The following is a 22,433-nucleotide window of genomic DNA, read 5'->3' on the forward strand; positions in this document are numbered from 1 at the left end:
AGATTAGTAAACCTGGTGTTTACTCTTCAGGCTTCGCGCCGGGATCTTCGGGCAGTTGAATGTTATGCACCCTCTATTCAAAAAAGAGAACGGAGCGAAAAATACAAATAACAAATTGTGTCAGGTGCGCGTGACCTGCTCCGCTGCGCGAGCATCATTTCCAAAGTGCTTCCACAGCAGTGACACACATCTGTGGATAATCATTTATACGAAAATGGTTAAATCAACCATCACTAAACGCCAGCAACACTGCATCTACTGCAGACCGTAGCAACAGGTCAGATGGGGACATCACGTTACCCTCCGTTGTGGACACGAGCTTACTCCCGCCTGACTCGCCGCCCTCAACCCCGGAGCAGCACTCTTCGTCGCCCGAAACTACGCCGCCCCTCTGCGGCCCGCAGGTGCCAGGATACCACGGCAAAACAGAGCCTGCCCAGGTATATCTAAACAAGTACCCGCCTGTACAGTGGGGTTAGGCGGTCATTTTGCAGCTCGTGGTATACAAATAGACAAGGGCTAGAATATGTGAAAATAGGGCCATATTCTGCCATGCCTGTAGAAATGTTGGGTCAAAAATAATGCATATACAATAGCACAGATGCCTTCACCACGAATGGCTACACAAAGATCTCATATCCCAAGCTTATCAACAAGCTAATGTTGCAGCTGAAATGATCTCCAGGTCACAAATTCAACCTCACATGATGATGTGATCCAGTTTTCAAGCACAGTAAATATTCTCTTCCCAGAGTATATGATGGGACCAAGGTGATGTTTAGTAGGCTACATGGTTTTAATAATACTTTTGCTTTTCAATGTTTGCCATTTCAAACCATGAGCTGGTTCAAATAATATGTGCCTTGATTTACAATATGTTCTCATTTGTTTTATCAGTACAGTTTTGAAGCTTTTGTGCTTTTCTTTGTCACAGTCCACTTTGGACTATATGAAATATTTCAGGATTGCACTAAAAGTGCACTCACTTGAAATGTTCTCACTTGCTTGGTTTCAAAACATAACAAATGCCATAATCTGTTCATGGGGACCATCAATGCTATTTTTCATTGCTGTTGCCGGTCACTACTGCTCATGTAAACCTGCTACTGCTGTAACCTCAGAGGCACCCTGAGTCATTTTGTTCTGGAACCGGGCCTGTACACGGCCATATGCTAAACACACTACAGAGCCCATTCCGTGTCCTGTTAGTGTTTACTTCCTCTCCGCCTTCTTCTGGTGATTTATCTGACGTCCAGCGCTCCGTCTTTTAACCTCTTTTCCTTTCTCTTTCTTGATCCTCCTTAGCAACCTTCATTATAGTCCTTGACAGTGGTCCTGGATTAACAACGTGTCACATGTTAAGAATTTACAATCAGAATCGAGTATTCAACTAAGCCGTGTAATACAAGTTGTTAGTAGCCTAAGGGCCTACACAGTTGTTATGCTATACCACATCGCCTTTCACTGGATGTATAATGAGCTGCACTAAACTACATTTTAGCATTTAAAATACCTAGCCATTATTTTGCGGTTATTTTGGTGAAAGTAACTAAAGTAGTGTAACTCATTACATTTGAGAGACAGTAATTTTGTAATGTAACTTATTACTTTCAAAAGAGAGTAATAAGTAATATGTAATATATTACATTTTGGAAGTAACTTGCCCAACACTGGTTAACTGTATTAAGGGTTAACCTCATAACTTTATTAGCTAGAGTTTAATGTAATTGTAAACTTAAAGTTTCATTAAGAACTCAGGAGCAATCCAGTTTCAATTGACGCCCATCAGCTCTGATCTGAGGCCACTCCTCCCCAGAAACTGAAAACAAAAGACCGATAAAGACATTAGAGTCCTGCGGGAGTCATGTAAGGTAAGTATGAGCTAAGTATCGCTGGTGTTTTTTAGCCTCTCATGCTAAAACATGTGTATATTCTCCATTCCTGTTCACGTGTCCTCTCGCAATTATCACTGGCCCCGTGCATCTCCTAATCCAGTGGTTCTCAAATGGGGGTACGCGGACCCCTAGGGGTAGATTTATTTTATGTTAATTTTTTTCTCTTCATTCCCCACACCCCAAAATAAATAAATATACCAATTTTAGGAAAAGTAACGAAGTTTGAGCAGTGTGGGTTTTATATGAACAGAGTTACACATATTTCAAAACGCGAAGTGTAATAACTGCAGGTTGCCTCCCTGTCACAGAGAATGACAAAGATCCTCAGTGAAGCACAAGCCCATGTTTCTCACTAAATTGTAAGTACAACTTATTAAAAAGATCAGTCCAACTAATGTCGTCTTAGTGTTATTGCATGATGTTAAAATTGGTTTACCATGAATTTAGTGATGGATTCTAAACATTTGAAATGTAGCATTTAAGTGTTTCTCAGTTACAATGTTGTTGTACAGCGCTGCACCATCAGTGTCTGATTTATTAAAAATAAATCAGACACTGATGGTGCAGCGCTGTACTATACCTCTTTATATAGGCATTTTATCCCTAACAAATTGTTTTTGCGCTGATCAGGGGGAACGTGGCTGAATGTTTCTTTCAAAGGGGGTACATTATTGAAAAAAGTTAGAGAACCACTGTCCTAATCGTTATAACCGCCCTGCTCTCGTCTATCCCACATACTCCACTGGGATCCAACATCTAGTTTCAGGCGGCCTGTGGAACTGCCAGTCAGCTGTTCTGTTCCTAAGGCTGACTTCATCTCTGGCTACGCCTCCCTGCAGTCTCTAGATTTCCTTGCTCTCACTGAGACCTGGATTACTCCATCCAACACATCCACCCCAGCAGCTCTCTCCACAGCATATTCCTTCTCCCACACACCCAGACCCACTGGCAGAGGAGGTGGCACTGGTCTCCTGCTCTCTTCCAAATGGAGCTTTTCCCTCTTCAAGCTACCCAACTTCACTCCTTCCACCTCTGAATTCCATGCCGTCACAGTAACCCATCCTATACAATTAACCATTGTTGTTCTCTACCGTCCACCAGGCGCCTTGGGGGACTTCTTGGAGGAATTAGATCATCTCCTCTCACACATCCCTGAAACTGGCCCTCCCGCTGTACTTCTCGGAGACTTCAACCTCCAGACAGAGAAGATATCTGAATGAATATTTCTGGCGGAAACGGTGGAAATCCAAACACCCTGACAACCTCCTACCCTATCAATCTCTCCTCTCCTCTTTCTCTGCTTCGATCTCTCAGGCAAAAAGCACTTTCTTTCAAGATAAGATCCATTCTTCCTATTCCAATCCCCAAAAACTATTCTCTATCTTCTCCTCCCTCCTGGACCCCCCCAGAGCCCCTTCCCCCTTCTCTCTTCTTCCAAGCGACTTTGTTAACTAATTTGAAAAAAAGGTTGATGATATTCGCTCTTCTTTTTCTGACTCACCTTTAATCACCGCTGGGTCACCAGACCCTCCTTTCACCCACACACTGACCTCCTTTTCCCCTCTCTCTCCAAGTGAGGTTCTTACCCTCATTACCTCTGCCCGCCCTACCACCTGTCCTCTGGACCCTATCCCCTCAAACCTCCTTCAGACTATCGCTCCTGATATTCTACCGTTTCTCACCCATTTCATCAACACTTCTCTAACTTCTGGTCACTTTCCAAACAGTCTCAAGGAGGCAAGAGTAAACCCTCTCCTAAAGAAACCCACTCTCAACCCGTCTGACGTTATAAACTACAGGCCTGTCTCTCTCCTCCCGTTCCTGTCTAAAACACTTGAACGCGCTGTCTTTAAACAACTCTCCTGTTATCTCCATCAGAACAACCTTCTGGATCCGCACCACTCTGGTTTCAAGGCAGGTCACTCCACAGAAACTGCTCTCCTTGCTGTCTCTGAGAAACTGCACACTCCACTGCATTAGCCCGCATGGTCTTTCATACCATTGCTACGCTGACGACACTCAATTAATTGAATCTTTTTCCCGTTCTGAAACCCAGGTCGTCGTACGCATCTCTGCTTGTCTAGCTGACATCTCTCAGTGGATGTCTGCTCGCCACCTCAAGCTCAACCTTGACAAGACTGAACTGCTTTTTCTCAGACTGCAAGGAATGTGGGTGTGACCCTAGATAACAAACTGTCCTTCACTGCAAACATTGCTGCTACATCCCGCTGCTGCAGTGGGGAACCTTTTTCCTCAAGGGCCATTTCAATTTTTTCAACATCCTCCGAGGGCCGTACAAATGATTGACCTCTGCTTAAAAATACTAAGATCACAGCCCATTCATTTGGCCTTTCTTTCATGCTGTGCAAAGAAAAAGCAACCTCTTAATTCAGATATCTTACCATGACTCGTGCATGCATGCACGTGCACGGTTGTGGCATGACCACCAAAACAGAAAGATATGGACACAAGATGTGTGCAAATGTATTTAGTTTCCTATCCATGTGAACATGATTTAAGTGGGGGGGGACCTAACCTCCTCTAGGGGGGTCCGGGAGGCATGCTCCTCGGGAAGATGTTTTTTTAAATGTTGAAGTTAAAAGCATCAATCTGGTGCACTTTGAGAGCAACATTAGGAGATCTATGGAAACATCTCTCAACACCCATATTAAACAGAACTGTAAACAGATTTTATTTTTATTTATGGATATTTTACAAATCATTCCCCTTTCAAACTGTATTCTTGTTCATTAATAACAACTTTTTGTATTGTCATATAGTATTTTATACTTGTTTACTTTATTCTCTTATTATTTTATAACTATTATGATCATATAAAGATGTGCCTTTACCTCACTGGTTGGAGAGAAAGCTTCTTATATTCGTTAGCATAGCTAGCTAACCAGATGCTAATAACAACAACGTTATTGAGTGTATGATCAGTATGACAGATGAGCAGATCGCCACTGGGCTTACAACTAAAGACACAGCCACGCAGAAACTGTGGCATGTGTACGGCTCCTTATTGGTACTGCAATTTCTGAAGTGCTGGAGCGGCGTCAGCACTACACCCCTGTCAGATAAGACATATACCACGTGATGACACGTTAGGCTTGTGTTGTGTTTAAGGACCCTGACCTTGGCCAGGAAAAACAGGCACTCGCTTGTTTAATTATTTTGCGGTCTAGATTTCTTTAGATTACATTTCTTTTTTGCATGTGTTTATAAATTACCTCGAGGGCCGTACCAAACGGTCTCACGGTCCGTATACGGCCCGGAGGCTCCCACCCCTGCTTTACAACATCAGGAGGATACGTCCCCTCCTGACCCAGAAAGGTGGGGGGGAGCGGTAAGCCCACACACTCCACCGCCAGGGTCATCACCGCCGGGAAGTCCAGACGCGCAGACCTGTGTGCTGGACCCTCCTGGCTGCCGGACCCGAAAGTACCGGACAACGAAGCGTCCTCGTCGTCTTCCTCCTCCGGGAACGCGGCCACCTGGCCCCTCGGGATGGTGAACATGGCACCTCGTCATCCTGTTCCCCCATCTCCACCACCTCGAGGTCCTGATCCTCCGGCTCCTCCTGCAGGCCGAACCTCACCCGAAAATTATCCCCACGATGTCGGCGGGTTTAGGCCGTCTTCGGCGTGGTCCGGCCCCAGGCACTGGAAGCACAGGCGGTGCGGATCAGCCCCCGCGATCAGGCCAGGGCATGTCGGGCAGGTCCGGTGCTCAAGGACTGGTTCCATGCTTGCTTTTCTCTTTCTCTTTTCACGTCTCTTGCTCAGTGTTTCACTTCCGCTCACTGAAGAGAAAGGGGCCTCCTTTTATACAGTGAGATGCGCGCGCATTCAGGTAGGCCCGCTCCGGGTCCGGCTACGTCTATAGAAGTCTCAGTAGGTGAATGCTTGAATGATAAGGTCGTACCCATAGAGTCCAGTAGAGGGCGGAGCCTGTGAGAGATATAACTAGAAACAAACAGGGAAGACTTAGGAGACACGGGAGGGCAACCAAGGGGAATGCAAAACAGGCAGACAAGACATGGGGACAGAGTGAACAACACGACAAATCACGAAGACAAGACACAGCTGGGGAGGTCAAGCAGGAACACAAGGACAACAGGTGAACACAATCAGAAAACATTTAAAATCAAGAAACAATCAACACAAAAGTATGGATGTATGTACTTCTGTCTCTTGTTCTGGAGATGATGGTCAGTAAAGTATTTATCTATCACTGTGACAACCGTCTTAGTTGTTTGGACCCCCCCCCCCCTCTCATAGGGCAGCCTCTCATTGCTGCCTCTGTCCTCCCATTGCCAGTCAAGTCCCCAAAGTCAAGGCTGACCTGCTTTGGAAGGACACTCCAGCAAGTCTGCATGTCTCCTGAATATAACCCTCAGACTCAGACTAATTACACCAAAACCCCCTTTCCCTTTCACCTGTCTCACACAAATCACTTTGGGTATAGCTTCTTTTTTTTCTCTGACAAGGACATCTTTTGAGGGACGCAAGGGAAAAGCAAGAGCGAATGGAGCTCCTGAAAGTACATTACTGTAGCGACAATAACAAGTTTGTCAGCAGAAGTCTGGCTCTGGAGAATCATTCAGTTTGAGACATGGCATTTATGTGTCATTATCGGAGGAGCCGGGTATGGCTGACAGGAAAGGAGGAGCAGCCATTTGTGCCCACTTTGCTCTAAATAAAAAATTGATCTGACTGGAGGAAGAGGCTAATTCTTTCCAGTGGAATATATCATGAAAGAACAATGGAATACTTTTCTGGTACAATACATCGGCAGATGCAATGACCATCATAAGCAAAAAAGCTAAATAAATAAGGGAAAGATTTATTTGTCAAACCGTCCTAATGCCCCCGCTTCAAAACAAACATTTCCTAAGGGAGTGCTAAGCATTGCATTTGATATAAATAGATTTGACATTAGACTTGATGACATAACCCAAATATATCACTTCATCCACTTTACCCCCTTCTCTAAATTCCCTTTTATGAGCTCCTGTCTCTTCATCTTAAAATAAAATGGTTGGTCCCAAACCAGCTATTAATGTCCATGTTCACAAAAGAAGATCGATTGTTTTTACTTGATATACACAAAAGGCGTAAGTCAAGCATCAAGCAGGTCAACATGTATCAATATCAATCAATGAAGGAGCTGAAGGACATTGGTCGGAAACTTTGTATATTCATGTCACATTCCTTTGTCCTCTCCTCTAAGCTTCTGATGTGATTTACAGCCCGGCTGGCCAGAGTCCAGTCAAACCTAATAGAATCACAAAAGGTCGACAGTGGAGTCATCAGGGTGCTCCAACATTAGCGCTGATGCTTAAGGGGACAAAAGGACAATTAATGCACTTGAACCCGACTGCTCAGTGGAGGATATACTATCTCATCACGGCAGAAAACGAAATAATTTACTCAAGTAAGGAAGGGGCTGGAGATAGAGAGAGGTGATTTAGAGGAAAGATGGAGGTGTCAGAGCCTCTCTTGTCTGACTATAAGCAGACGTGCTCTGCCAGCAGATTGATAGAGATATCACTTTCCACTCACCCTGATGCAGGTGACCCTTTCACAATTCCCTCCTTTTGATCGACTAATGAAGTTCAAGAGAAATCAAGCTGATGGAGTTTAACATGGAGTGTGGTCTTATAAAAACCTACCGCATTAAATAGGTCGGGTACAAAAATAAAAGACTTGAGTAACTCAGATAATTTGGTTCACCCTCTTGTAGTCAAAAACCACTTCAGTAAAATACAGTTGTAATCTCAGATGTGACCCAGGTAATTACTCCAATTTGTGTGATTTTTATATTGCTTTATATTGCGCTAATGAAGTGAGTCTCATATTTATTTGCACCCACTAACCTTAAAATCTGTAACACTTGACATAATTGTTCACAGGAAGCTTTAAAGCTTCCATTTAGAAAGTTTTACTTTATGGAATATCATTTTTAAGTCAAGTGTGTAATGTACCAGGAAAGAAAAGAAGAAATTAGTTGATAGTACAATATGGTTATTTTAAACCATATATTTAGTGCATTTGCACTGTAAAACACCTCACCTGATTCTGTAACGTATTGCGTTCACCATGTAACACACGCTTCTATTGACTAGCTGTCTAGCGCTCCAACACATTATAGGCTAAGGGGTAGTGCATCTCAAGTGGTTAACCAATCACAACAGAGCCAGCCAGCTAACCAATCAGAGCAATTCTTTTTTGGGGAGTTTTTGAACATTAAAGCATGTAAACATGTCACAGTAGCAGCGCAAATATGCAAAAATAGGTCAGTTTCCTCTTGGCAGTTTTTCTACATGTATTACCTTGATATAAAAGTGATTGGCAACTGATTACCTACATTAATAAAGTGTATGTAATATACAGTAAACTTTTTACATTTGAGTTTAATAATGTAAAATTAAACAACCCATTTCAATGTCACCTTGGGCTGTTTGAAATGATAACGGACCATTTCACCAATGTTGGCTTTCATTGGACAACATTGTTAACGGAGAAATAATTGGCAGAATAATAAATGGTAAAATGTAAGTTGGGTATTTAGGTGCACCCCCTTAAATATAGCTCTGTCAACAAAGGTATTTATCAATATAGAAATCCTGTCTGTCCTGAACCTTCACGTCTTTTTAAGGTCTTTAACCGCCCTGGAGAAAAGAGCCCCTTGTGTGACACATCATGAGAATCACTTGTCATTGTTGATCAGCAGAGGGAAGTTGCCCTCATTGGACAGTATACTTGTAAATGTAAGTATTGTTGTGCCCTCTTCCAGCTGGAAATGAGAAACACGATTTGCCAGACAGAGCCTGAGAAACAGTCCTGTTTGTTTCCAGGACAACAGGACAACAGGACAGTCGGACGTACCTTTCTCTTAATCTGGCAGAGATAGCAGCTACTTATCCAGAGAGCAAAGAGGAGACACAAAAGAGGGAGGGCCGGGCTGTGTACACACAAAGAACTCTCAGACAACACACACACACTTGATGAGGGTTGAGACAAGGAGGAAGGAGAAAGAGTTAGAGGTGTAGAAAGAGAGGAGAGGAGCATAGAGAAAGGAGCAGAGATAGAAACAGGTATGGCTGTTATTCTGTAGCCTCGTGTTGTGCCCTGCACTGATATCCTGCTCTCACCTGGGAAACCTCATCATCCATAGAGCAAGATGTCTCAGAGGAAAAGGAGTTTCACATTCGGAGCTTATGGAGGGTAAGCTATCAGAGGATTATTCTGTTTCAGAGTACAGTTATTTTGGAGTTTGCCAGCTTTGTGTGTGTGTGGCAGTGTCTGTTGCAGCGTGTTGCTCAGGGACTTTCTCAACAACTGCAGAACCAGTTGACTCTGAAAAGGTCATTGACTAACAGCACTCCTAATTTAGAGTGTTTTCCAGTAATAGTAAGTACTGAATAGCTTTTGACATGCTCATTTAATTATCCCCAAAGGGAGAGTTTTTAAGACTTTTCTGAAGTTGCTGGTGTGATGATGCGGAATACTTGGCAAAATAAACTAAATGTATCACGCTGATACTGCAAATGCAACAGGGAAGGGAGTAGTAGGGTACAAGTCATATCAATTTGTGCTAAAGACGACATATTATGCACATTTAAGGTTCATATTTCTATTTTGTGTTTCTATTGTGACAGGTCTTTATTTTTCTCATACTGCCTATGCTGCAGCACCTCTTTTCACCCTCTGTCTGAAACCAGAGCCCAGTCTGCTCTGATTCAATCCAATCCAACTTTATTCCTATAGCACATTTAAAAACAACATTCTGCTCTGATTGGTTAGCAGGTTGGCTCTGCTGTGCACCCAACGACGTACAATGTGTTGAAACCCTAGCCAATAGAAATGCAAGTGTTACATAGTGATGTCACTATGTTACAGAATTATAGTCAAATTGGGGTTTTTCAGGCAGATTTTTAGGAGAGAAACTCCCTCTGGAGGAAACTTTGAGATTGTATCCTTTGCAGACCATTTACATGCACACAAACGTATACAGTATATGCAAAATATGCTTAACCTGTTAAACCCCATGCCCCCGCCCCCGTGGGCAAAACACAACAATATTCACGAAACTGTGTCTCAGGGCTTCTTAACATTTAACAACCTATTAATGTGTCATACCCACTCAACGGGAAGAAACTCAGCTAACTGACGATATGAACCATTTATACCGAAACAAAACACAACTCTAACGCAGAGCGTCTGAATTAGCACTAAGAGAAATTAACATTTTGTCAATAAGAGTAGTTTTCATATAAAGTGTATGAGAGCTGTAACCCAGCTTCCGGTTTTGGGCATGCTGGCTGTGCATCACTCATCCACCAATGGTAATGTTTAGATGGATTTAGGAACTTCCCCTTGATTATATTGGCTCTAACTGTTCAAAACAGGTGTCAATCACCAAAATCGACCGATGGGTTCAAGAGATGAGGCAAATCCACCAAATGACCCCAGAAGTGTGTTTTCTTTTTCTAAACCTCTCTAACAAGGTCAAATTTCTTTAAAAACTTTTTTTGCATCAATCTTGATACAGGGTACTTATTATATGTTATAGTTTGGATTCCTAAAGCTTTTTGTCTACTATCCCATCATTCAAGGGTGGTTTTCACTATAAGTAATTTTTTTTTTGCTTTGAGAAAAAAGATTATTAATTTACCCCTTTTTAGAAGTGAAGTCATTTGTTTTGGGCATGTCATTTTCGAGCCTGAAACCTGAAAAACAGGCGTGGGGTTTAACAGGGGAAGGATGTGACTTTGTTTAGTCTTCTGTGTATGAGAGTGATTTTGTAAACGTTTGTGAATCTTTGAGCTATGAAAACTCTTTGTGGTTTATGAGCATTGAGCCGCTCAGCAACACAGTGTACTAGAATTCATGAGGCAATATACAATTACTTTTACTATCGTGTTTTGCTGCTTGTGAGCTCTGCCAGTCTGCCTGGAAAACACTCATGAGGCTTGATTTGACATCGCTGGTGGTAAGAGTCAGGAGGAAAAACTAGCCAGAGTGCTCAGCCAGATGCTGCCAAGAAAACTAGTGCTATGTAGGGCACAAGAAACAACATTTTTTGGAACAGCATAATCTCCGAAAACTACTTTGGAATAGGGTTGAAAAGAGAAAAACGGTTATTGGAAAAATGCAACCCTCACGTGATTCACAATGTACTTGAAATATTTTATCTCTGAGATGTTCCTGTAAACCTTGTGAATAATTGCATAGTCCTCCATCTTGGAATAATATAATATCAATTATTGACTTTGCCATTCGGTGTACCAAGTGGGCTTCACAACATTTATGTGGTAAGATGAAATGTATCCCCAAACCCCGATCCTGTTTTTCAGGTCTCAGGCTCGAAAATGACATTCCCAGAACAAATGACCATATCTTCCCTTCTAAAAGGGTATAATTAATAAATCTTTTTTCTCAAAGTAATGATAAACCTGTTAGTTTGGATGTAGAAAAGTCAAAATAAATATTGATGTTTTTTATTTTAAAGAAAATTCAGATGAACAAAACGTAATTATAGTGTCCGTCCAAAAGATATGTTGTACTCAGTGGCGAGCCGTCAGGGCCCTCTAGGCCCTCTGTGAGGGCCTAAGATATTCTAAAAAATAATATTTGAAAACATTAAAAAAATTACATTAAATATTTTTTTGTTGTTACATTTTTTCATTAGTTTTTACCAAAAATAACTTGATTTAATTGTATTTAAATAATATTTCCAAAGAAATAAATCCTTCGAATCTGCCTGTTCAGTTTCTGTTGGAATGTGAAGGGTTAAATGCCATCTCTTGCGAGTTATGTGCAAGACGGGAGAGCTGTTGGTCCCTCTCTACATTCACAGAGGGCCAGCGATAGTAACTCCACGAGAGAGTAATGTTAAATGACAGTACAATTGACCATCATATCTTCCCTCTAAATGGGCGGGCTTTATTTTCGTGGACTTTATGACAAGTTCCGCCCGCTGTGAGGTCAAGTGGTGCAGTGACGCGTCCTAAACCCGGAAGTAAGCTGCGCTCGGATTCCCTCGACAGAAAGCAATGGGATTTCTTCAGAGGATTTTGGAAAATAGCTCGAATAAGGTCTGTGGAAAACGAACCTGTTAGATAAATGCACGTTGTGTTCAGCCGGATAATATCCACATGTCTACCCTACTTTTATTATTTTCGAATCATAAATCTAATCGATAGATTTATGATGGATAGATTTATGATTAGCATAAGTTCGTTCATGATGGCTCATGTCAGTGATAGTGGTGACATCGTTGCGAAATTATTAACCGAGTCATTTTCAAGATTGAGTTACAATGATAACTGGAGTGGCAAAGGATCAGCTGAATGACCCGCAAGTGCTTCATCCAAAAGGACAGGAGGATGGACTTTGTGTTTCAGTGATTTATCATCAAAGGTAGGCCTAAGTCATTTCAATGTGGGCTGCCGTGCTGACTTAATTCATTTGTAATTGTTACTTGGCTGTGGGTGCCCTGTCATGATAGGTATTTATATAATGATGTTGTTTTGTGTGCTAGAGGGTCGCTGTCATTGACGCGTTTTGCACCCCAAGCCAATTCCTTGTACGCTTTTTTAACACACCATCGTAGCGATGGCGATGTTTCAGGTGACTAATCAGGGTTGGAAGTATTATAGCTTGTTGCCTTTTTCCCTCCTCGTGGAACTTCTGCATTGCATTTGAATACAAATAGCAAGCAAACTATCTAACTCTGAAACTTTGAAATAGTGCCATACTATCGACGACATGTTTGTTTACTGTCCTGGCTTCACGGCTGCACACCATTTACGTCACAGCCAGGCATGAGTTAGGGAGCGCTGGATTGTGAAAAACTCCCCTTCTTCCTAAACCACTAATACCACAGTACTGGCAAACGGGAGAAGCCGAGTGAAAAACAAGTGCCCCTCATCCCAATCCCCCCCCCACACCGCAGTATTTTTTTCTTTTTTTTTACCCAAAAAATATATTGTATTATCGGGGCTATAATACTTTTATCGGGTTTATCGGGATGACGTCATAATTCCTAATATCGGACCGATAATTACCGGGCCAATAATTATCGTGCACCACTACCTGGCTGAGACACAGTGTTGTGAAAAAACAACCCAGGGTCCCCCGCCGACGGGGACCTTGGAGGAGTCTCTACTGTCAGTTGTTTACCTGTTTGGACATTCTGATTAGTACTTGCTTCTAAAGGATTACATTTGAGTTGAAACATTAGGCAGGAAATATTTTAATCGAGAGTGCTTTACATGTGGTAACTTTTGCCTGTCTCCCACACTATGTGATAATATTGTTCTTTTATTAGATTTTGTAGGCGGATTCCTATTCTGAGTTTAAAAGTATCTAACGAAATTGCCTACTTTAGATATTGATGTTAGGTACCTTAAGTTGGTAGAAACCGTCAGATCCCCAGCCATGAACATGAGTACAGTTTCAGTTTGTTGTCACTGTAAAATGTATGGATCAATGCTTCTCTTCTTTTCATGTTGTGTTAAAGGTTTGATCAGAGTGTCTTGTTGGGGGGTTTTACCCTTTTCTGAAGAGTGCTATATACGTTTTTGTGAATGTAAACGAACGGTCTGCAAAGCCCAAAAGGGAAGGGGTGGGGGGGGGTGTTTTTTCTCCCACACACTACCCCCCCTGCCCTGAAACGCCTCGATTGGACTCTTTGGTCGCGTTCACACCAGCCTTGTTTAGTCCGGTTTGAATCGAACCCTGGTGCGTTTTGCCGCTTGCCGCTGTTCGTTTGGGTTGGTATGAACACTGTCCGAGACCTCAGATGGTGACTACTAAAACGACCGGACTCTGGTCTTGGCGTTTGTACCCCCCGTCTTAATTTCTGAACCAATTGTTGAACAGCATTTCCGTGCACATGACTTGTGTTTAAAGGTTTATAGTCTGTTTGAGGTTTGCCTGTGTGACGCAAACCGAACCTTCGGAAAAATGAAACAATGTAACAAACTGACTGCCGGCTGTGTGCGCACCAAAGAAGGTGGACTATTGTGCCTTTCACACTAACGCGGTTCTAAGGCACGGTTCGGAAGCTAGAGCCTGATAAGCACCGTTTTTTCCTGTTCATACTGCGGCGGAGCCGGCTCTAAGCACCAACACATTTTCGGTCTAGAAGCAAGAACCGCATACGTTCACGCTTACTTGGAGGCGGGGGCAGGCGGCGGGATTAACCTGAGCTAACAGTTTATGGCGAGTACGGCAAATGAAAGTTGTAACAAGCAGTAGCGCTGAGCAAAGTGACTAGAATGCAACCACACACTTTATAAAAAAAACACACTTTATAAAGTCAGGCAACACTAACCAGGCTTAGTGTGATTCTGTTTATTTGTACCTTACTTTAACCATCCGTTCGCGGTTATTGATCATTGTGGAGAGCAGGCAGATGTTTTGTTTTGTATTATAGCAGCTATCAGATGGAATCAATACACGGGCTGCACAGGTTGTCATGTCCGACTATCACAAGTAGAATCATGCCTGTAGAAAACGGTTTATGCCACAATAGGATAGCAAGAACAAGTAGTCAAGATAGTCAGTTTAGCTTCGGTTGCTTGTAACATCACCCATTTTATACAGAGAAACTTTCATAACAGCGTTGTGATGCCAAACAGCGGGCAGCACTGCAGCCAGGGCCGCCTTAATGCACGGGCTGACCTGGCTGAAGCCCAGGGGCCTACGGAGATCAGGGGCCTATCATAGAGCCAATAAAAAAGTTTAAAAAAAAAAGTAATTTAAAAAAAAAAGTTTTTTATTTCGGATGTTTTTAAAAAAATCATTTAATAAAAAAAGTCTTGGCTTTCAGGAATATGAAACTTTTATTTCCAAAATCACACGATAAATACATTTTTGAAGCTTGTAAGGGAAGAAGACAGCTCTCCTCACTCACCACTCACTCCTCCTCCCTCCGGCTGACATTATGAATGTAAGGCGTATAGTAATCATAGATAACACGGCAGGGTCCGTTACAGTTTGTTTTCATCTGGTTTCAAATAAACAAAGTCTTGGTTTTCAGAATATTAAAATTGTTTCGGCAAATACAGATGATAAATACAACGTTGAAGCTTTTAACGGCATAATTACAAGCGGAGAACGGAGTAACTTGACGTCACAGCAGGCATAACAACAGCCTGTGTTTCTCGTGAGTGTTTTCCCCGGGAAACAAACACAATACACACAAATGCAAAAATACACACACACAAGCAAAAATACACACACACAGACGTACACACACACACACACACACACACACACACACACACACACACACACACACACACACACTCGCTTCCCCCAGACCACTAATCCAAACGAGAATATCTTCCCTCTGTAGTATTTTGATCATTTGCTCCACTAATCAATCAGATCGATGGATTCCAGAGATGACTCCGAAACAGTCAGTGGGCACCACTTAACAGCCAATCAGAATGAGAATATGTTTCACATGTGACTTATTGAAATTGCGAGTGATTGAGTGACAGATGAAGGTTGTTTAGGAGAAACAGTTTGAGAAGAAAAAGTTTGAGAGTGGCGCCCGGGAAAGGAAATTGTTGAGGGAAAAGGAGTTTCGAGACAAGCAGCTATTACAAAAAATGCCGAAGCCTACAGGTTATTTTAAACCTGTAGGCCGGGATGAGTAGGAAGGACAGATGAGTTCTGTACCGAGCGGCAGCGGGGCCTCAGAGCCAAGTAGGCCGTCTGGTTCTGATAGTGATGGAGTAGCGGGAGAGGAAAAGCAGACAGGAGGGACATTATCTGTTGGAGGAGATGGAGAGGACGACGAGGACTTGCTACGTGGAGGGGAGCCAACGGCAACCGGACAAATACATGAGGGAGGCCCGATACGTCACTCATCTGGAGGAGAGGACCAGGCGCGCAGAGCAGAGTGGAGAAGTGCGATCACAGAGCCTGCCGAGACTATAAATGACTTTCATTTGTTGTTTAAATAGGGGGCCTACAAAACCCCACAGCCCCAGGGCCTGATGGCAGGTTAAGGTGGACCTGACTGCAGCGGTCGGTAAATGCCGCTGAAACACATTAATAAACAATGAACGATGGCACTCTGGAGAAAAGTATAAGGTTGGAGAAGTTGTTATTTAATTTAATCTGGCTTTGTATGATTAAAAGTAACACGATCATCGACCCGACGCAGTCCCCCGTTGTTGTTGTTGTTGTTGTTGTGAGCGTCGTTGGGGAGAACATCAGCGACGTAAACGGTTACGTCATGACGCAGCCGCGGCAGCACCAGTCGGGCTCTGGGCGGTGTGAACAAAACGGGAGCTGAAAAGAAAAACCGGTTCCGAACCAGAAGAGCACAAGCACGGAGCTAGAACGGGAACTGCGTTGGTTTGAAAGGGGCATATTAGGTGTGAATGCGACCTTTGATTACTTTTCTAACATAGTGACATCACTATGTAACTCTTGTGCTTCTATTGGCTAGCTCTCCAACACATTGTAAGTGATTTGTTAAAGATTGGGACATTTCTAAGATGTTGACCAAATCACATCAGAGCCGACTGGACTCCGACTGGTTTCAAACAGAGGGTGAAAAGAGGTGCTACAGCACAGGCAGAATGAGAAGAATAAATAACTTTTTGAACATTAAAGCATGTAAACATGTCACAGTAGAAGCCCAAAGTACAAATATGAACCTGAAAATGAGAATAATATGTCCTCTTTAACTACACCAGTATTTTAATAAGAGCATTCAAAAATAGTTAACTTTTTTATAAATGTAACCCGGCTCTTTTTCAGCCTGCCCTTGTTCACACTGTCCCCACATTGTTCCATGAAGAAAACTCCACCAAAACGGTTTTGATAGTAGTTTCCCTTGCCCAACATGTTCCACTCACATACCTCCTTCTTCAAAGAGAATTGTGACATCACTATGTAACACTTGTGTTTCTATTGGCTAGGGTTTCAACACATTGTACGTCGTTGGGTGCAAAGCAGAGCCGACCTGCTAACCAATCAGAGCAGAATGTTGTTTTTAAATGTGCTGTAGGAATAAAGTTGGATTGGATTGAATCAGAACAGACTGGGCTCTGAGAATTGTTTTAAAGCAAGATGCTGTCTGAGATGAATAAGCAGTTTGTTTAAAAGTACTGTATAATTTGAATGCTATAAATAATTTAGGTTGTTTCAGGTACATTTGTTTGTTGTTTAAAGTAGTATCTCCAGGGGAAATTAGAGCCTAATGAAAAACAAGGAAAGGATTCTGGAACAGAAATGGATGAAACCGAGACTTGGACAAATAACCACTTTACATTCGTTTCAGCGCTTGTTGTCTTGCAGCATGATTTCCGCAAACAATTTTTAATTGAAATTGCCGTTAGTAGAAATAACATTGCTGATTCAAGACGCTTTCAAAATAGAACCAAAAACAACTGGAAATTGTGATCTATTAGAGCCTCACTTTTAGTGCCTCCTCGCTAATGTGACATTATTTTTGTAATATGCAAATTCAGCGCAGGCAATTATGTCTAGCAAGAGCAAGGATTTAAAAACAATTCATGGTTGAGTACTGTGTGGGTGAACAGTTATTTTCAACACTGTTTGTTATGTGTAAACTTTTTTCTTTAACCTCCCACTTGAATTTAAATCCATAAACCATAGAAACAAGAAGGCAAGGGCAGTGCCTATTTTGAGATGTGCGGTTATTATGATAAAATGGAGATTTGGATAAAGATGATCAATTATTCTGGTGGTTTCACAAGCTTGGAAAGATATCTGTCTGGTGAGTCAAGTCAGCGAAACATTTGAGGATGGTGTGCAAAACCCACCGCTCTGTTTCAGTTTCCCTCGCCGGTATTATACCTATTGGTGGAAAAGGATGGTACTATTGTGCATGTCAATCAATCAATCAATCAATCAATCAATCAATCAATCAATCAATCAATGTTTATTGATATAGCCCAATATCACAAATATTACATTTGTCTCAGTGCGTGGACTTTACAATTTGTACAGAATATCAATATGACAATACGACACCCTTTGTCCTTGGACCCTCACATCGTACAAGGAAAAACTTCCAAAGAAACCCCACAGTTAATGTGGAAACATTTAAGAAACCTCAACAGAGGAGGGATCCCTCTCCCAGGATGGACAGACGTGCAATAGATGCCGTGTGTAAATTGAAAAGATAATACATTTATATTTTATGTATGCGTCATGACATCAAGTCAAATTCCTCGTATGTGTGAACCTACCTGGCAATAAACCCATTTCCGATTCTGATTCTGATTTCCAACATATGCGGTCTAAATGTTGGAAATGCATGTGTCTATAATAAGAAGATGAATCCAGGAGGATGGCAACAATCCTGTGGGAGCCATCAGAGAAGTAGTATGATGAGAGTCAGGCAGGACCACATTGATAGGTTCAGCCACGACTCAGGATCCCAGCATAGATAGACACCAAAAAGAGATTTGGGGGAAGCTGGGTTATTCGGAACATGAGAGTACACATATGAGAGTACACAGGTACAGACAGAGAGAAGGAAGAAGTAAGGTGTCCCCCGACAGTCTAAGCCTATAGCAGTAAAACTAGGGGCTGAATCTATCAGCCCTAACTATAAGCTTTATCAAAAAGGAAGGTCTTAAGCTGACCTTTAAAAACGGAAAGGCACCAACTGGAAGCTGATTCCACAAATGTGGAGCTTGATAACAAAAGGCTCTGGCTCCCATTGTATACTTTTAGAGACTCTAGGAACAACCAACAACTCTGCATTACAACCAACAACCCTGCATGTAGTATGCCTTTTACTCTTAGTCATTTGAGCAGTTCCGTGGTATGTCTTTTTTTATTTCGTGGCTCTGATTATTTGTTTTAGGCACCTGCATTAGAAATGCAATGAGATTACTCATTTTAGATTGGAGATCCCTGGGTCCCGCTCATCACATGTGAAGATATGCTTTTTTTTTTAATATATATAATTCTAAATGATATATCTTGGGCTTTAACAGATTGGGATGGGCATTTCTCATTGGTTTTGATGTGTCATAGTTCATGTTGAAATATTCATGACTGAGCAATGTCTTTAAAAAAAAAAATGTTCACATGTCTAAAAAGATCACATTTTCTCCATCCAGCTTTTACGGCTTATCCTGAGTTGTGTCGCAGATACATTTGTTTCAGCAGAGGGCCCCAAATACCCTTCCAAAGCGCTCCCAAAGCGTGGAGATATAATCCATCCACCTGGGGAAGGGTGCCTGGAACACTTCCCTACGGAGGGGGCTGTGTGGCATCCTTACCGGGTGCCCGAAACACCTTAACTTTCTCCTTTCAACACGAAGGATCAGTAGCTCTACTCCCAGTCCCTTCCGGATGACTGAGCTTCATATCTTATCCCTAAAGCCCCTGTCACCAGATGGACACACGATTAAGGAAATGTTCAAATTCGACTGATCGTAACAACATCAGTACAGTATCATAGTACTGTAACATAACTGTTTTTGTTACTTTCGTTGCAGTTGTAGGTCTTAAATGTAATGTAAATGTTGCCTTCGTGTGTGGTTCGGGGCCATCTTCGTGCGAAATTCACGATCCAATATTTGTCTGTCCATCTGGAGTCAATTTCGGGACAGTGTGACAGGGGTTTAAGGGAGATGCCAGCCACCCTCCGAAGAAAACCCATTTTGGCCGGTTGTATTTGCAATCTCGTTCTTTTGGTCATGATCCATCCTTCATGACCATAGGTGAGAGTAAGAATAAAGATGGACTGGTAGACTGAGAAAGTTGTCTTCTGGCTCAGGTCTCTCTTCATCACAACGGTGTGGTAAAGTGAGTGCAATACCGCTCGTTCTGCTCTGATCCACCAGCCCATCTCACGCTCAATTGTCCCCTGACCCGAGAACAAGATACTTGAACTCCTTCACTTGGGGTAAGGACTCATTCCCTACACGGATTGGACAGTCCATGGGTTTGCTACTGAGAACTATGGCCTCTATTTGGAGGTGCTGGGACTCCAAACTCACACTTAGTCAAATCAAGCTCCTGGCGAAGTCTGATACTATATAATATAATTATAATTTAACAAAAAAAGTACAACACTTTACACACTACTTTTATTTTTCTGCTTTTTAGTCGTATTACTTTGTGTAAAAGCACATTTTCTTGCAGTTGTTTTTTTGTCCAGATAACATATTGGAGACGAGTAGTGCTGTCAGTCAATTTTGGAGTCTCTTCATCTCTTCACATAATTTTGAGAAGATTAAAATGTTTACAATTTGTATTATCAGTACGCTTTCAATTTCTATCTTTTCTGAGCGAACCAGCCAAATTCCGACTTTACCCCATTGAGGGTTTGTTTGTCGCTTCTACTAAAGCTGCATCCAATTTAGTTCAATTATTCTTAAGAAAAGTTGATGTTGGTTTGGAAATTAAATTAACTGGTGAAATTCTGGTTTGCCTCATTGTCGGATCTATAAACCAGCTTGGGTAAAAGTGGACTACATCTAAAATGGATAAGGAAATCTGTAGTGTTAAGTCATTTAGAATAAATAAGTCTTTACTACATTAAATCCCCACAGACCGAATATTATAGTTATAGTTAACAGCCCTCATTTATCACTTCTAGCTGAGGATGAGTGCTGATGTGGGATAATTACTGAAGTGCACTTGACAATCTTGTTCTAAATGGCAACGCTATAGCCCTTCCACTCAAAGAAAGCTTGATGAATACATTTAGCTGCATCTCATATTGATTTTGCACATTAAATACACAGTGCTTTCTATCTGAATAGCTACGATTGTTTTCTGTTTCTGTTTCCTGGTAGAGAATGAAGAATCTTGTCAATTAAATGTGCATTGTTGTATCTCAGTTTTCGCTGCATTATATGTGATAATCTATCAAAAATATTTGTTATTATAATATATAACAAAAAAATAAATTACGGTATCGAAATTACTTTAAATGTCATACAAACACCTATAAAATAAACTCTATAGCTAGGCCCATTTAGTTTACTTCTACCTATTTGTTTGTCTTTTAATGCAAGTGTCCTGTGTCTCCAAAATAGTGTGTCGCCTCAGCAGAGGAATAATCACCTGGCGTATCGCTGACTTTCAAAGTAATAGTTCCATTCTCAACACTGAGCAACAAACACAGCAAAAGGTCAGAGCCCTCACCAGCAACACGCATAATGTCACTGTTTGTATATCAAATACATTTTACGGTTATGCGGTGTTGTATCGAGTGACAAAACAAAGTGCTCAGAGTGTGCATAACTCTCATGAAATAACATGTTTGATGTTGGACACAATGTGGTGAAACGGTTGCAATTTCTTACATCACCCTTGTCTCTCCTGATTTTACAACAAACACAAGAAAAAGGAGAGCTGACAGGAAAGACTATATAAGCTAATGACCGACTGTTGTGCTCGATACACATGTCAGACATTTAACAGCCCTGGTTTGACCCCTAAGCTCTGTCCTGCCACCCAGTGGAGGGGCATGCCTGCACTAGTCCCTCTACTCTACAAAGGGTAACCTAAAGGGGTGCTCCAACTATTAAGTAATCTGACACCAGATTGCTATATTTCCTAAAATGCAACTCTTTTATCATACCTTGTCTTTTGAATACCAACTTCTTCTAAACCACACATTAAAGGTCACCTATTATGAAAAATGCACTTTTTGATTTATTTTATACATACATATGTGTCCCCGGTGTGTGAGGAGACTCACAAAGTGTCAGAAAATACAACCCTCTCTTTTCCTCCTTACCCACATCTCTAAAAGCATTGAACTCCTGGCAACGTCCAGCCCACGTCCCAACCTATCGTCCCCATATACAGTCGGCCAGCTGAATCCCCTCCTGAAGCTGTGTGTCTGTGTATTCAGCAGGATGTCTACTAGAGGGACTTAGAGTAAAGTTCTTATATATATATATATATATATACACACTGAATAAAGAACATGTCAAGCTATGTGCTGTATCAGAAACAATGCGCAACGTGTTTTAAAAGTAATATGGTCTGTGTTTACATTAGCAAGCATTGCCAACGCTGGAGAGAGTCTGTGTAAAAAAAAACGGATATAAAAAGGTACTCTCCTTCCGGTGAATCGGCGAGAGAGAAAGCGTTTGAGCTCCATACTTTTTCAAAAATAATTCTTGATGAGATTTGGAACATAAAATGGTATTTAATCGTGGCAGCGTTTAGCTGAGTTTCTGCTGGTAGAGCAGACACTCTTCTCTTCACAGAGCTCACTGCTTGCATGCAGAAAGGGGCGTGGCCAGCAGCAGCTCTGTAACATTTAAAGCTATTCACCCAGAATCAGCACTTTTGTAACAGGGCTGAAATAGAGGGGTATGAGGCATACTACAAAAGTTGCTCTTAAAAAAACACTGTCAGTGTGCTCTCAGTTCCTATCCATCCTTAACCGTCCTTGGCATAAACACACTATTTAAAAAATAATCTATGAATATTTTATGGCTGTAGCAGTAAATCACATGAGATGTAAGTGTTGCTCCTGAATGCATCCCTGACTCCA

The 22,433-nt window shown here is 41.9% G+C and overlaps 1 protein-coding gene across 4 annotated transcripts in view; it reads left to right on the forward strand.

The window, feature by feature from the left end:
* The window catches only part of rap1gapb (RAP1 GTPase activating protein b), a 132,998-nt gene that overhangs the window by 48,145 nt on the left and 62,420 nt on the right, over positions 1-22,433 (forward strand). The window contains exon 1 of one of the 4 annotated variants that reach the window (XM_034083070.1): positions 20,987-21,053. The exons of the other annotated variants lie outside the window; for them this stretch is intronic. The gene's annotated coding sequence lies outside the window, so the exon portion shown is untranslated. Of the gene's footprint in view, positions 1-20,986; positions 21,054-22,433 lie in introns of those variants that run through there. 4 annotated transcript variants of the gene reach the window in all.

The sequence above is a fragment of the Pseudochaenichthys georgianus genome, chromosome 5 (genome assembly GCF_902827115.2).
Source record: "Pseudochaenichthys georgianus chromosome 5, fPseGeo1.2, whole genome shotgun sequence".
NCBI lineage: Eukaryota > Metazoa > Chordata > Actinopteri > Perciformes > Channichthyidae > Pseudochaenichthys > Pseudochaenichthys georgianus.